General features: G+C 46.1%; 1 pseudogene; it reads left to right on the forward strand.

The window, feature by feature from the left end:
• The window catches only part of LOC129531881 (uncharacterized), a 45,197-nt pseudogene that overhangs the window by 15,341 nt on the left and 15,267 nt on the right, over window positions 1-14,589 (forward strand).

Here is a 14,589-nt window from a genome sequence, read left to right on the forward strand (position 1 = left end):
TGAGACCAGCCTGACCAACATGGTGAAACCCTGTTTCTACTAAAAATAACAACAATTAGCTAGGCGTTGTGGCACATCCCTAGAATTCCAGCTACTCGGGAGGCCGAGGCAGGCGAATTGCTTGAACCCGGGAGGTGGAGGTTGTAGTGCGCTGAGATTGTGCCATTGCACTCCAGCCTGGGCTACAAGAGCCAAACTCCGTTTAAAAAAAAAAATGTGGTTGCTTTCTCTGGCAGCTAGCCCTCCTCCTGAAGCAGTCTAGGAGCTTGCAGCCACCCTGTTAGCTCAACAGCATCCCACATGCATTCTTACCATGCTGCAGATCTGAAAGACCTTAGAGGCCCTTGTGTCAGGAACCTGGGACTAAGACTAAATATCAAAACAGAAAATGCTCCTATTACCTCTGTCACGAAGGGCTTTATAAGAGCTTTGGAAGCTCTATGCCAGGAACCGGGGGCAGAGACCAAATGTATATTTCTTTTCTTATATTGGAGACAAGAGTCTCACTCTACCACTGAGGCTGGAGTGCAGTGATGTGATCATAGCTCACTGCAGCCTTGACCTCCTAGGCTAAAGCAATCCTGCCACCTTAGCCTCTCCAGTAGCTGGAACTACAGGCGTGCATCACCATGTCCAGCTGATTTTAATTTTAATTTTGTAAAGGCAGGGTCTTCCTATTTTCCCCAGGCTGATCTCTAACTCTTGGCCTCAAGCAATCCTTCCTCTATGGCCTCCCAACATGTTGGGATTACAGATGGGAGCCCCCATACCCACCAATCACAAGGATCTTTATAAGAGAAGGAGGTAGGAGAGCCAGAATTAGAGAAAGTGATGTGGTAATGGAAGAAGAGGTCAGAGAGGGAGATTTGAAGATGCTGCACTTCTGGCCTTGAATATGGAGTCACGAGGTAAGTCAAGGAATGGGGGTGGCTTCTAGAAGCTGGAAAAGGCAAAGGAGCACGTTCTGTCTAGAGCCTCCCCCAGAAGGAATGCAGCCCCTCTGACACCTTGACTTTAGCCTTAATAGACCTAGTTGGGCTTCTGGCCCCCAGAACTGTAAGATGGTAGATTTGTGGTGTTTGATGCCACTAAATGTAGGGTACTTTGTTGTAGCAACAACAAAAAATGAACATGAAGCTGGGACCTCATGTTACAGTTGCTCACGCCTGTAATCCCAGAACTTTAGGAGGCTGAGGTGGGAGGATCGCTTAAGCCCAGGAGCTTAAGACCAGCCTGGGCAACATAATGAGACCTCATGTCTAAAAAAAATTTTTTTAAAAGGCCAGGCGCAGTGGCTCACCCCTGTAATCCTAGCACTTTGGGAGGCCAAGGAGGGTGGATCATGAGGTCAGAAGTTCAAGACCAGCCTAGCCAAGATGGTGAAACCCCATTTCTACTAAAAATACAAACATTAGCCAGGTGTGGTGGTGGGTGCCTGTAATCCCAGCTACTCGGGAGGCAGAGAATCACTTGAACCCAAAAGGCAGACATTGCAGTGAGCCAAGATCGCACCCTTACACTTCAGCCTGGGCGACCGAGACTCTGTCTCAAAAAAAAAAAAAAAAAAGCCATGTGTTGTGGCATGCAGCTGTAGTCTCAGTTCCTAGGGTGGCTGAGGCAGGAGGATTGTTTAAGCCTGGGAGGTTGAAGTTGCTGTGAGCTGTGATTGCACCAGTGTACTCCAGCCTGGGCAATAAAGCAAGACCTTGTTTCAAAAAGAAAGAAAGAAAGAAAGAAAGAAAGGAGCATGGTGGGAATGGGGACAGATGGCAGTGTTAAGTAGAGTGGTCAGGGTTGGCCTCATAAATGAATATTGAGCAAAAGTTTGAAGCAGGTGATGGAGCTGGCCAAGGTGCTGAGGGAAGAGCATTGCAGGCTGAGTCAACAGGATAAAGGCATTAGGAGGAAACTCTCTGGTGTGTCTGAGGCTCTGGAAGGAGGCCAGTGGAGCAAAGAGATAGAGGGAGCGAAGTCAGCGAGGAGGCCAGGGAGTTGCTGGGCTGGGATCGGTGCAGATCGTGTGAGCCCTGGGACGCTATTGCTGGGGCTTTGGCTTTTACTCTGACTAAAATGGGAACCACTGAGGGCTTCTGAGCAGAGAGGCGACGTGATCTGTCTCCTGATTTAAAAGCACGACCTGGCTGCCAAGTTGAGAAAGACTATGGGAAGATTTGGGTAGAAGCATGGGGGCCAAGCTGTGGCAACATCCCGCTGGGAGATGATAGTGATCCTGACCGGGTTCACGGTGGTGGTGAGAGATGGTCAGAGCCTGGATACATGTTGAAGTCAGTCAGTAGGATTTCCTGACAGACTGGATGTGAGCTGTGAGAGAAGGCAGTGGTCAAGGTTGAGTTTGATTCTGATTGAATTATTAAGTAATTTTTAAAAACACTACTGCCTTTCCCAATCCTACCAAGTAAAGGATGCTAGATAAAAGAAATCTCAAGTTAGGCCAGGTGCAGTGGCTCACACCTATAGTTCCAACAGTTTGAAAGGCAGAGATGGGAGTATGTTTTAAGGCCATGAGTTTGAGAGCAGCCTGGGCAACACAGCAAGACCTCCTCTCTACAAAAATAAAAAAAATAAATTTAATAAAATAAATATAGCCAGACATGATGGTATGTACCTATGGCCCCAGTTACTCATGTGGCTGAGATGGGCAGATCTCTTGATTCTAGGAGTTTGAGGCCAGCTTGGGCAACATAGCAAGACTTCTTTCTCTACAAAAATGAAAAAAATGCCTGACATGGTGGTACTTGCCTGTATTCCCAGGTATGGGGGCAGCTGAGGCAGGAGCATCTCTTGAGCCCAGTTGGTCAATGTTGCAGTGAGCTATGGTTATACCACTGCACTCCATCCTGGGTGACAGAGTGGAACCCTGTCTCAAAATACAAATACAAATGAAATCGCAAGTCAGACCAGTGCCTTCTAGGCTATGTAGGCCTTGTAACCACATAGCCGCATGATCGGGTTTGTGTGGCTGTGGATGAGGAGACCCCTGTCCAATTGTTGGCTGTGTAATCAGTTTATTTTTCAATATAGTAATCAAATATATTTCATCATACTTGATGGTCTCAGATATGTGTGGATTTTGGAATTCCCCTTGGAACAGGTTGTAACATCTTATTGGCTCCATAATTCTGTAATTTTTAAAATCTGATCAGTTTTTAATAAGATCAGAATTGATATTAGACTACTTAATCGGTTTTGTTAATGAGAAAATGAAACTGTGTTGTTTGCATTTTGTCCAAGATGGGTGTCATATTGGCTAAATCTCATCAATACTTGAACAAATGCAAAATTAGAGCTTCTTTATCATGAAACACGATGTAATTCTTGAAGAAGATGCCATTTCTTTTTTTTCTTTTAAGATAAGAGTCTTTCTCTTGTCACCCAGGCTGGAGTGCAATGGTGCGATTTTGGCTCACTGCAACCTTCAGCTTCTGGGTTCAAGCAATTCTCCTGCCTCAGCCTCCCGAGTAGCTGAGATTACAGGCACCCGCCACCATACCCAGCTAATTTTTGTATTTTTAGTAGAGATGGGGTTTCACCATGTTGGCCAGGCTCCTCTGGAGCTCCTGACCTCAGGCAATCTGCCTGCCTCAGCCTCCCAAAATTTAAGGAGTACAGATGTGAGCAACCACGCCCGGCCTCCATTTCTTTTTTGTAGTCTTTAATAAACAGCTGCTATCATTGCAGACTTGCTATTTAGGCACTTAGGAATTTTTCACTAGAAGGCATGTAAATAAAGACCATGGGCATTTGTAATGAATTTAGCATTCATTCTTTGACTACATGACTGTCCCCAGAGCTGTAACTTTATTGAATTTTTTAGAAGCCATTTAGCTAGCAACTGAGCCTAACCAGCCACTCACCATCATTATTCAGTGCTCTTTTATTATTGTCTATTTCTCCTCCAACTTGGCTACACTCACAAAGTGATAAAAACTTGCATTTGTTTTGTTTCCTTTTCAGAGACAGCGTCTTGCTCTGTTGCTCAGGCTACAGTACAGTGACATGATCATGGTTCACTAGCCTCAAACTCCTGGGCTCAAGCGGTTCTCTCACTTCAGTCTTCCAAGTAGCTGGGACTACAGACATGCGCCACCATGTCCAGCTAATTTTTTATCATAGAGACGGGATCTTGCCACGTTGCTCCGACTGGGCTCAAAACTTCTGACCTCAAGTGGTCCTCCTGCCTCAGCCTCCCAAAGTGCTGGGATTACAGGCAGGCATGACCACCTGTGCCCAGCCCCCTATTATTATTATTTTACATAATAGCTTTATTAAAATATTCACATACCATTCACTTTATTTATTGAAATCTGCAATTCAGTAGGTTTTAGAATATTCACAGAGCTGTGCATCGATCACCACAGTCACTTTTAGAACCTTTCATTACCCTATAGAGAAATCCATACCCCTCAGCCACTACCTCCTACTCTCCCCACCTACCTTCGCCCCCAGCCTTAGGCAACCATTGATTAATTTTTTTGTCACTATAGATTTGCCTAATCTGGACAAATAGAATTGTACAATATGTGATCTTTTGTGGCTTTTTTTCCCTCTTAGCACAGTGTTTTCAAAGTTCCTTTATGTCATAGTGTGTATCAATATTTCATTCCTTCTATGGCAGTATTCCATGGTAGAGACACACTGCATTTTGTTTATCTGTTCATCAGTTGGTGGATATTTGGGTTGTTTCCATGTATTCCATGTATTGGTCATTATGAATAATGCTGCTATGAAGATTGTTGTACAAGTTTTTGTGTGGACATATATTTTTATTTTTCTGGGATGTATGCCTAGGAGTGAAATTGTTGCATTGTAGGATGACTGTACATTTAGCCTTTTGAGAAACTGCCAGACTGTTTTCTAACGTGGCTACACCAGTTGGGTGCAATGGCTCACACCTGTAATCCCAGTTACTCAGGAGGCTCAGCTAGGAGGATGGCTTGAGCCCATGAATTCAAGACCAGCCTGGGCAAGATAGTGAAACCCTGTGTTGATTTTTTAAAAATCCAATTAAAATGACAAGAAAAGAAATACCCAAACAAAATGGTTACACGATTTTATGTTCCCACCAGTAATGTATGTGGGTTCCAATTCCTCCACAACTTCACTGACATTTTTTTTTTCTAGATAGGGGCTTGCTCTGTCTCTCAGGCCGCAGTGCAGTGATGCCATCACAGTTCACTGCAGCCTTGACCTCCCAGGCACAAGTGATTCTCTCATCTCAGCCTCCTGAGTGGCTGAAAATTACAGGTGTACGCCACCATGCCTGGCTAATTTTTATATTTTTTTGTAGTGATGGGGTTTTACCATGTTGCCCAGGCTGGTCTCATACTCCTGGCCTTAAGTGATCTGCCCACCTCAGCCTCCCTAAGTTCTGGAATTGCAGGCTGCCACCATGCCCGGCCTTCACCAACATTTGCCATTATCTGTTTTTTTTTTCTTCCTTTATACCTTAAAGCAGTATAAGAACAAGTGTCTTCAATTATAGGAAACAGTATAATCCCAGGGCATTGGGAGGCTAAGACAGGAAGATGTCTTGATGCCAGGAGTTTTTTGTTGTTGTTGTTGTTGTTTTTGTTATTGTTGTTGTTGTTTTTGAAAGAGTCTCGCTCTGTCACCCAGGGTGGAGTGCAGTGATGGGGTCCACTGCAACCTCCACCTCCCAGGTTCAGGTGATTCTCCTGCCTCAGCCTCCCGAGTAGGTGAGACTACAGGTACACGCCACTACTGCCCAGCTAATTTTTGTATTTTTGATAGAGTCAGAGTTTCACCATGTTGGCCAGGCTGGTCTCGAACTCCAGACTTCGGGTGATTTGCCTGCCTTAGCTTCCCAAAGTGCTGGGATTACAAGCATGAGCCACCATGCCCAGCCTGATGCCAGGAGTTTTAGACTAGCCTGGGCAACCTAGCAAGACCTTGTCTCTACAGAATGTTTAAAAATTAGCCAAATGTGGTGGTGCCTGTGTATAGTCTCTCTCCCTCTCTCTTTTTTTTTTCTTTCTAACTTTTTCTGACATGGTCTGGCTCTGTCACCCAGGCTGAAGTGCAGTGGTGTGATCATGGGTCACTGCAGCCTGAAACTCCTGGGATCAAGTGATCAATCCTCCCACCTCATCCTACCAAGTAGTAGGGACCACAGGTGTATGCCACCCAGGTCTTGCTATGTTGCCCAGGCTGGTCTTGAGCTCCTGGCCTCAAGCAATCCTCTCACCTTGGCCCCCCACAGTGCAAGGATTACAGGTATGAGCCACCATGCCTGGCCCCTACCCTGCCTATTGAGAACCAAAAGAAGGATCCAAATTCTCCTTAGCTCAACTCGAGCCATTTCCTGATTGCTTCATCAGCAAGGAGCTGGTTATTGGGCTGTCCAGGCCTCCCAAGCAGCACAGAAATGAGGTGAAGGAGTTTTCCTGCTGCTCCACTCTGTAGGGAGTTGGAGGGTGATGTTTACTCGTTTGCAGAGAGAGATGCCTTGTAGGCACCTCAGGATGGAGAGGACCCTGATTCCAATGTCCTTTTTTTCTTTAGAAACAGGACCTTGCCCTGTCACTCAGGATGGAGTTCAGTGGTCCTATCATGGCTCATTATAGCCTCAAACTCCCAGGCTCAAGCAATCCTACCATGTCAGCCTTCCCAGTAGCTGGGACTACAGGTAAGCATCGTGACACTCAGTGAATTTTGTTTTTATTTTGTTGTAGAGATGGGACCTCAGTATGTTGCCACGGCTGACCTTGAACTCCTGCACTCAAGGGATTTTCCTGCCCTGGCCTCCCAAAGTATTGGTATTACAGGCATGAGCCATTGTGCCCACCGTCTCTGGTTCTTAACCTTCTGCTTCCCTCTTCCAGTTTTAAAGAATGCTTGTAATTACATGGGCTCTCCTAGATACTCCAGGATAATCTTGTTTTAAGGTCAGCTGATGAGCAACATTAATTTTATCTGCACTCTTAATTCCCCCTTCCTATGTAATTGTGCTGTGTAACATAGGACATGAGCAATTGGTGGCGGTGGGGGTTATTACTTTGGCCACCACAGTAACTATATTATGCCAGGTACTCAGCTAAGCACTGGTGAATTAAGCATGAATAACACACACTCCCTAATCTCCATCCATTCATGGGAGGAGCACCTCACCTGCCATGCTCCTGAGAATCTCGGGAGTCAGAGAAGTCTTCTATGAGGAGGTGATGCCAAAGCGGACAAGTGACAGAGGAGTCGCAGCTAGCTAGGAAGAGAGTAGAGGTTTAAGGGGAAGCATATTATAAGCAGAGGATATTACCCACTTCAGAGACTCCCAGAGGAGAAAGAGTGTGCATTGAAGGGGCAGATGAGGCTCAGTTGGACTCCATAGCAGATGAAATGGAGAGGGGCAAGCAGTGAGGCTCCCTTGCAAGGCAGGGCAGAGCAGGGGCTGTTAAGGAGTTTGGACTTAATCCCTGAGGCAAGGAGAAGTGATGTAAATGGGGGAGTAACATGATGAGATTCATGGATTAGAGACATGGCTCAGGCTGCTGTAGAGAAGGCACCAGGGAGAGCAGATGGCTCAATGGGTGTGCAGCAGACCTCTCACTGAGTTTAGGGAGAGGTTTTTAAAACAGAAGAAGTTTGAGTAATTTAAATGATGATGGGAAGGAGCTAAAAGTGGGGGATAGGTTAAAGATACAGGAAAGTGGGAGGAAGAACTGACAAGTGAGGTTCCAGAGAGGGCAGGAGAAGAGGAGATTCCCATAGGGGGATTAACACTTTCTTTTCTTTTTTCTTTCTAAGACAGGGTCTCACTCTGTTGCCCAGGCTGGAGTGCAGTGGCACAATCTTGGCTCACTGTAGTGTAGACTTCCCAGGCTCAAGGGATTTCTCCCACCCCAGACTCCCAAGTAGCTGGAACTACAGGTGTGCACCACCACCACACCTGGCTAATGTTTCTTTTTTTGGTAGACACAGAGTCTCACTATTTAGCACTGATTGGTCTCCAACTCCTGGCCTCAAGCGATCCTCCTGCCTAGGCTTCCCAAATTGCTGGGATTACAGGCATGAGCCACAATGCCTGGCCTCTGCTAGTTCCGTATTCTCTAGAGTTGTCTTTACTTTGTGCTAGTGTGTCCCTCATTGTGCTGATCCTCTGTAAAAATTAATACCTTTTTTTTTTTTCGAGACGGAGTTTCACTCTTGTTGCCCAGGCTGGAGTGCAATGGCGCTATCTCGGCTCAGCGCAACCTCCACCTGCCGGGTTCAGGCGATTCTCCTGCCTCAGCCTCCCGAGTAGTTGGGATTACAGGCATGTGCCACCATGCCCAGCTAATTTTGTATTTTTAGTAGAGATGGGGTTTCTCCATGCTGGTCAGGCTGGTCTCGAACTCCTGACCTCAGGTGATCTGTCTGCCTTGGCCTCCCGAAGTGCTGGGATTACAGGCATAAGCCATTGTGCCTGGCCAAAATTAATACTTTTTATATTAAATTTACATATATATATACGTTTTTTCTTTTTGATACCGGGTCTCACACTGTCACCCAGGCTGGAGTATAGTGGCACAACCTCTGCTCACTGCAGGTTCCACCTGCCAGGCTCAAGCAATTCTCCTGCCTCAGCCTCCCGAGTAGCTGGGATTACAGGTAAGTGCCACCACACCCAGCTGATTTTTGTGTTTTTTGTAGAGACGAGGTTTCACCATGTTTCCCAGACTGTTCTCAAACTCCTGAGCTCAAAGCAGTCCACCCACCTTGGCCTCCCAAAGTGCTGGGATTACAGGTGTGAGCCATCTTGCTCATTCTAGTTTAAACTTTTGAGTGGTTTGTGTCTCCTGATTGGACTCCTACAAATACAGAATTGATGCTAGGAAGGGTACCAGGAGATAGACGCACACAGATGGGATTTGGGAATAGGTTTGGTTATCCAAGGGGCAGTGCTGAGCTCCTTGCTAATGGGATATGAGATGCTGGTGATTTCCAGGAAGTGACCTCACAATGACTCAAGCTACCACATACTGTTAATTGTGAAATGCCAGTTGAAGCATATGTCCTGCGAGCTTAGGGGTGCTACAAGTTGACCACTGCAGCAGTAAAGATGACTCTGAAGAATGGCATGGGATGGATCCTTTCGAATGCACTTGAGCAGCGGTCTCCAACCACAGGGCCATAGAGCTGGAGGTGAACAGCAGGCGAGTGAAGGGAAACTTCATCTGTATTTCTAGCCCCTCCCATCGCTTGCATGACCACCTGAGCTCCATGTCCTGTCAGATCAGCAGCAGCATTAGATTCTCATAGGAGCACAAACTCTGTTGTGAAGTGTGCATGCGAGGGATCTAGGTTGTGTACTCCTTATGAGAATCTAATGCCTGATATTCTGTTACTGTCTCCCATCACCCCAGATGGACAGTCTAGTTGCAGGAAAACAAGCTCAGAGATCCCACTGAGTCTACGTTATAGTGAGTTGTAGAATCATTTCATTATATATTACTATGTAGTAATAATAGAAATAAAGTGCACAATATATGTAATGCACTTGAATCATCCTGAAATTATTCCCTCACTCCCAGTCTGTGGAAAAATTGTCTTCCACACATTCACTCTGTTTTTTGGTAGAGGCAGGGTCTTAATATATTGCCCAGGCTGATCTCAAACTCCTGGCCTCAAGTAATATACCTCTCTCAGCCTCCCAAAGTGCTGAGATTACAGGCATAAGCCACCACCCTCAACCAAGACTTTCTTAAACCAAATAAAAATTAAGTGAGATTACTTGAGCCCAGGTGGTCAAGGCTGCAGTGAGCCTGATTGCACCATGACTCCAGCCTAGGTGACAGAATGAGACTGTCTCAAAAAATAATAAAATAAAATAAAATAAAAATTAACCCTTTATGACATTCCCAGTAACTTTCCCTCCTAAGTTTTCCCCACAAGTCTTTGAATTCTGTTCAATTTTCACATATTTAAGACATGTAAGAACTTATGTCTGTCTGTGTCATCCCTTTATGTCAAAAGATGTCTTTTTGTCACTTCTAGCTGGACCTACCATGAAAGACTTCTGAATCCAGGAAGAGAGACTGACTGGGCAACATGTTATTCAGGTACAAAAAGATTTGGACTGTAACTTAAAAATGATCAAATAATAGTGCATGCATCAAGTGCAATGGGAAGCTCTTCTGGAGAGTGAGAGAAGCTTCCAGTTAAGGTGACATTGAAGCCAAGTCCTGAAAGATGAGGAAGAGTTGTATGAGAGTGGGGAGGGAAGGGGGAGGTGGAGGGATGGGGAATGGGCTGGGATGGGATAGTGCAAACTGCCCGGGAAGGGAAACCAGCACTGTACAGACCTGAACAACAAAGATGGCATATTTTGTTCAGGGAATGGTGAATTAAGTGTGGCAGGAATGCTTTGTAGACACAGTAATTTGCTTGTATGGAATTTTGCCTGAGAGACCTCGTTGCAGTTTCTGATTTTTTGATGTCATCATCCATCACTGTCTTTGTCAAATAGTTTGGAATAGGTATAATGATCACAATAACCCCAAGCGTAATATTTCGTTAATTCTCACAGAATCACAGGTAGGTGCCACAGTTATCCCCATTTTATGAATGGAGTGATGAAGCCTTAGGAATAATGAATGATTTGCCCAAGCTCACCTGGATATTAAGACTGAGTCAAATGTTGGGTTTGGTCTGACTTTAATGTTTGCTTTGTTCATGAGCACCACATATTGCCTCTCCTATGCAGTTAAGCAGGTAGGTGACAGAAAAGCCCATGTTTGTCTCTACTCACACACTTCCGACTGAATGTATGTATGGAGTTTCTACACCAAATTTTTCAGTGCTCTGGATATTAACTGGGTATCCCATGACTTTATTCTGACACTACCTGGAGTTAGCACAGACCCCACAAGTTAGGGGCTCAGTCCCACGAGGCCATCCTCACTTCAGATGCCAATGGCAAGTCCTAAGTTGTCACTGTACTTTTGACCAACCTGTTACCAATCGGGGGTTCCCATAACTGTCTTCTTGGGTTTAATAATTTGCTAGAACAGTTTACGGAACTCAGAAAAACAGTTTATTTTCTTTTTTTCTGAGAGGGTCTTATTTTGTTGCCCAGGCTGGTGTGCAATGGTGCAGTCATAGCTCATTGCAGCCTTGATTGTCTGGGCTCCAGTGGTTCTCCCACCTCAGCCTCCCTAGTAGCTGAGACTACATGCCTGCACCACCACATCTGGCTAGTTTCTTTTATTTTTTGTATAGATGGGGTCTTGTTGTGTTGGCCAGGCTGGCCACAAATTCCTGGTCTCAAGTGATCCTCCCACCTCAGCCTCTGAAAGTGCTGGGATTACAGATGTGAGCCACCACATCTGGCCAGTTCATTTCCTATTACTGGTTCATTGTGAAGGATACATCTCAGAAACAGTCAATGAAAGAGACGTGCATGCTGGATGCAGTGGCTCATGCCTGTAATCTCAGCACTTCGGGAGGCCAAGGTGGGAGGATCGCTTAAACTCAAGAGTTTGAGACCAGCCTGGGCAACATGGTGAAAACCTGTCTCTATAAAAAATTAAAAAATAATAATAACCGGTGTGGTGGTGTGCACCTAGAGTTCCAACTACTAGGGAAGCTGAGTTGAGAGGATACCTTGAGCTGGGGACTGGGGAGGCTTAGGTTACAGTAAGCTGAGATTGTGCCACTGCACTCTAGCTTGGACAAAAGAGCCTGATCCTGTCTCAAAAAAAAGAAAGATACCCAGGGCAAGTTAAGTTTGGAGGGGCACAGAGCTCCCATGCCCTCTGTTGAACATGTGACCCTCCCAGCATCTCCTGTGTCCAGCAACCCTGAAAGCTCTCAAACCCCGTTCAGGGTGTTTATGGAGGCTTTATTATGCAAGCATGATTGATAAAATCTTTGGCTGTTGGTGATTAAGTCAGTCTCCAGCCCCTCTTCCTCCTGGAGTTCAGTGCATGAGGCTGAAAGTTCCAAGCCTCTTACCATGAGGTTGCCATGTGGTTGCGTGGTAATCAGCCCTCCTCTTGAGGAAATTTAGGAGCTTGCAGTCACCCAGTCATCTCAACAACATCCCCAAATGCGTTCTTACCATGCTGGAGATCCCAAAGTTCTTAGAGGCTCTTGTGTTAGAAACCTGGGACCAAGACCAAATATTAAAACAAAAGATGTTCCTGTCACATCTATCACTGAGGTCTTTGTAAGAGCTTTAGAAGCTCTGTGCCACGAACCAGGGACAGAGATTAAATATATATTTCTTTTCTTTTTTTTGAGACAGAATCTCCTGTGTCATCCAGGCTGGAGTGCAGTGATGTGATCATAGCTCACTATAGCTTTGGCCTCCTGAGATCAAGCAATCCTCCCATCTCAACCTCCCAAGTAGCTAGGACTACACATGCGTGTCACCCATGCCCAGCTCATTTTTGTAGAGTCAGAGTTTAGCCATGGTGGCCATGTTGGCCAGATGGGGTCTTCTTTTGTTGCCCAGGCTGGCCACAAATTCCTGGGCTCAAGTGATCCTCCCACCTCGTCCTTGTAGAGATGAGATTTAGTTATGTCGTCCAGGCTGATCTCAAACTCCTGGGCTAAATCGATTGTCTCACCTCAGCCTCTCAAGTAGCTGGGACTACAGGCGCATACCACCATGTCGGGCTAATATTTATTTTTATTTTTTTCTAGAGGTGGGGGTCTCACTGTGTTTTTCATGCTAGTTTCAAACTTCAGGCCTCAAGTGTTCCTCCTGCCTTGACCACCCAAAGTGTTGGGATTCTGGGTGGGAGCCACCATGCCCAGCAATCACAAGGGTCTTTATAAAAGAAAGAGAGTAGGAGATTCAGAATTGGAGCAGGAGATGTGGTGATGAAAGCAGAGGTAAGAGAGGGAGATTTGAAGATGCTTCACCTCTGGCTTTGAAGATGGAGTCAGGGGCCATGATCCAAGGAATGGGGGTGGCTTCTAGAAGCTGGAAAAGCCAAGGGAACATATTAGAGTCTCCAGAAGGAATGCAGCCGTGCTGACACCTTGACTTTAGCCTTAATAGACCTAGTTTGGGTTTCTGGCCCCTAGAACTGTAAGATGGTAGATTTGTGGTGTTTTAAGCCACTAAGTGTAGGAAACTGCAAACTATGTTGCAGCAGCAAGAAGAAATGAACATGAAGCCAGGCATGATGGCTCATGCCAGTAATCCCAGCACTTTAGGAATTTAGGCAGGAGGATCACTTGAGGCCAGGAGTTCAAGACCAGTCTGGGCAACATAGTAAGACCTTGTCTCTACAAAAAATGAAAAAATTGGCCAGGCGTGGTGGCTCACGCCTGTAATTCCAGCACTTTGGGAGGCCGAAGCGGGCAGATTACCTGAGGTCAGGAGTTCGAGACCAGCCTGGCCAACATTGTGAAACCCCGGCTCTACTAAAAATACAAAAATTAGCTGGGCGTGGTGGCACGCACCTGTAATCCCAGCTACTTGGAAGGCTGAGGCAGGAGAATCACTTGAATCTGGGAGGTGGAGGTTGCAGTGAGCCGGGATCGCACCATTACACTACAGCCTGGGCAAGAAGAGTGAAACTCTGTCTCAAAATAAAATAAAATAAAATACTAAAAAATTTAGCCAGGCATGGTGGCATGAACCTGGAGTCCCAGGTACTCGGGAGGCTGAGGTGGGAGGATCGCGTGAGCCTGGAAATTTGAGGTTGCAGTGAGCTGTGATTTCGCCACTGCACTCCAGCCTTGGTGACAGTGAGATCTTGAAAAAAAGAAAGAAGAAAGTAAAGAAAGAAGAAATGAGCACGGTGGGCATGGGGACAGATGGCAATGTTAAATAGAATGGTCAGGGGTGGCCTCCTAAGTGAAAGTTGAGTAAAGACTTGAAGGAGGGGAAGGAGGTGGCCAAGGTGCTGAGGGAAGAGGATTGTAGGCAGAAACAATAGAATAAACTGTCTGAGGTGTGTCTCCGGCTCTGGAAGGAGGCCCAAGGAGCAGATGGAGAGAGGGAGAGAATTAGGGGAGGGAGCCAGGGAGTTGCTGGGTGGGGATCAGTACAGATCACATAAGCCCTGGGAGGTTATTGGTGGGGCTTTGGCTTTTACTCTGACTCAGATGGGAACTGCGGGAGGGTTCTGAGCAGAGAGGCGACATAATCTGTCTCCCGATTTAAAAGCATTCTCTGGCTGCTGAGTTGAGAAAGACTGTGGGAAGATGTGATAGAAGCATGGGGGCCAAGCTTTGGTAACATCCAGGCGGGAGATGATGGTGGTCCTGACCAGGGTCGTGGTGGTGTTGAGAGATGGTCAGAGGGGAGAAGTAGGGGAGGAGGCTAGGGAGTTGCTGGGTGGGGATCTTTAGTAGATGTCGAAGACAATCAACAGGATTTCCTGACAGACAGGATATGGGGTGTGAGAGAAGGCAGGGGTCAAGGTTGAGTTTGATTGTTACTGAAATTATTAAGTAATTTTAAAAAACACTACTGCCTTTCCCAATCCTACCAAGTATGGAATGCTAGATTAAAGAAATCTCTTCAGGCTCATTGCAATGGCTCATGCCTGTAGTCCCAGCTGTTTGGTAAGCAGAGGTGCGAGTATCTTTTAAGGGCAGGTGTTCAAGACCACC

The sequence above is a fragment of the Gorilla gorilla genome, chromosome 1, assembly GCF_029281585.2.
Source record: "Gorilla gorilla gorilla isolate KB3781 chromosome 1, NHGRI_mGorGor1-v2.1_pri, whole genome shotgun sequence".
NCBI classification, from domain to species: Eukaryota; Metazoa; Chordata; class Mammalia; order Primates; family Hominidae; genus Gorilla; species Gorilla gorilla.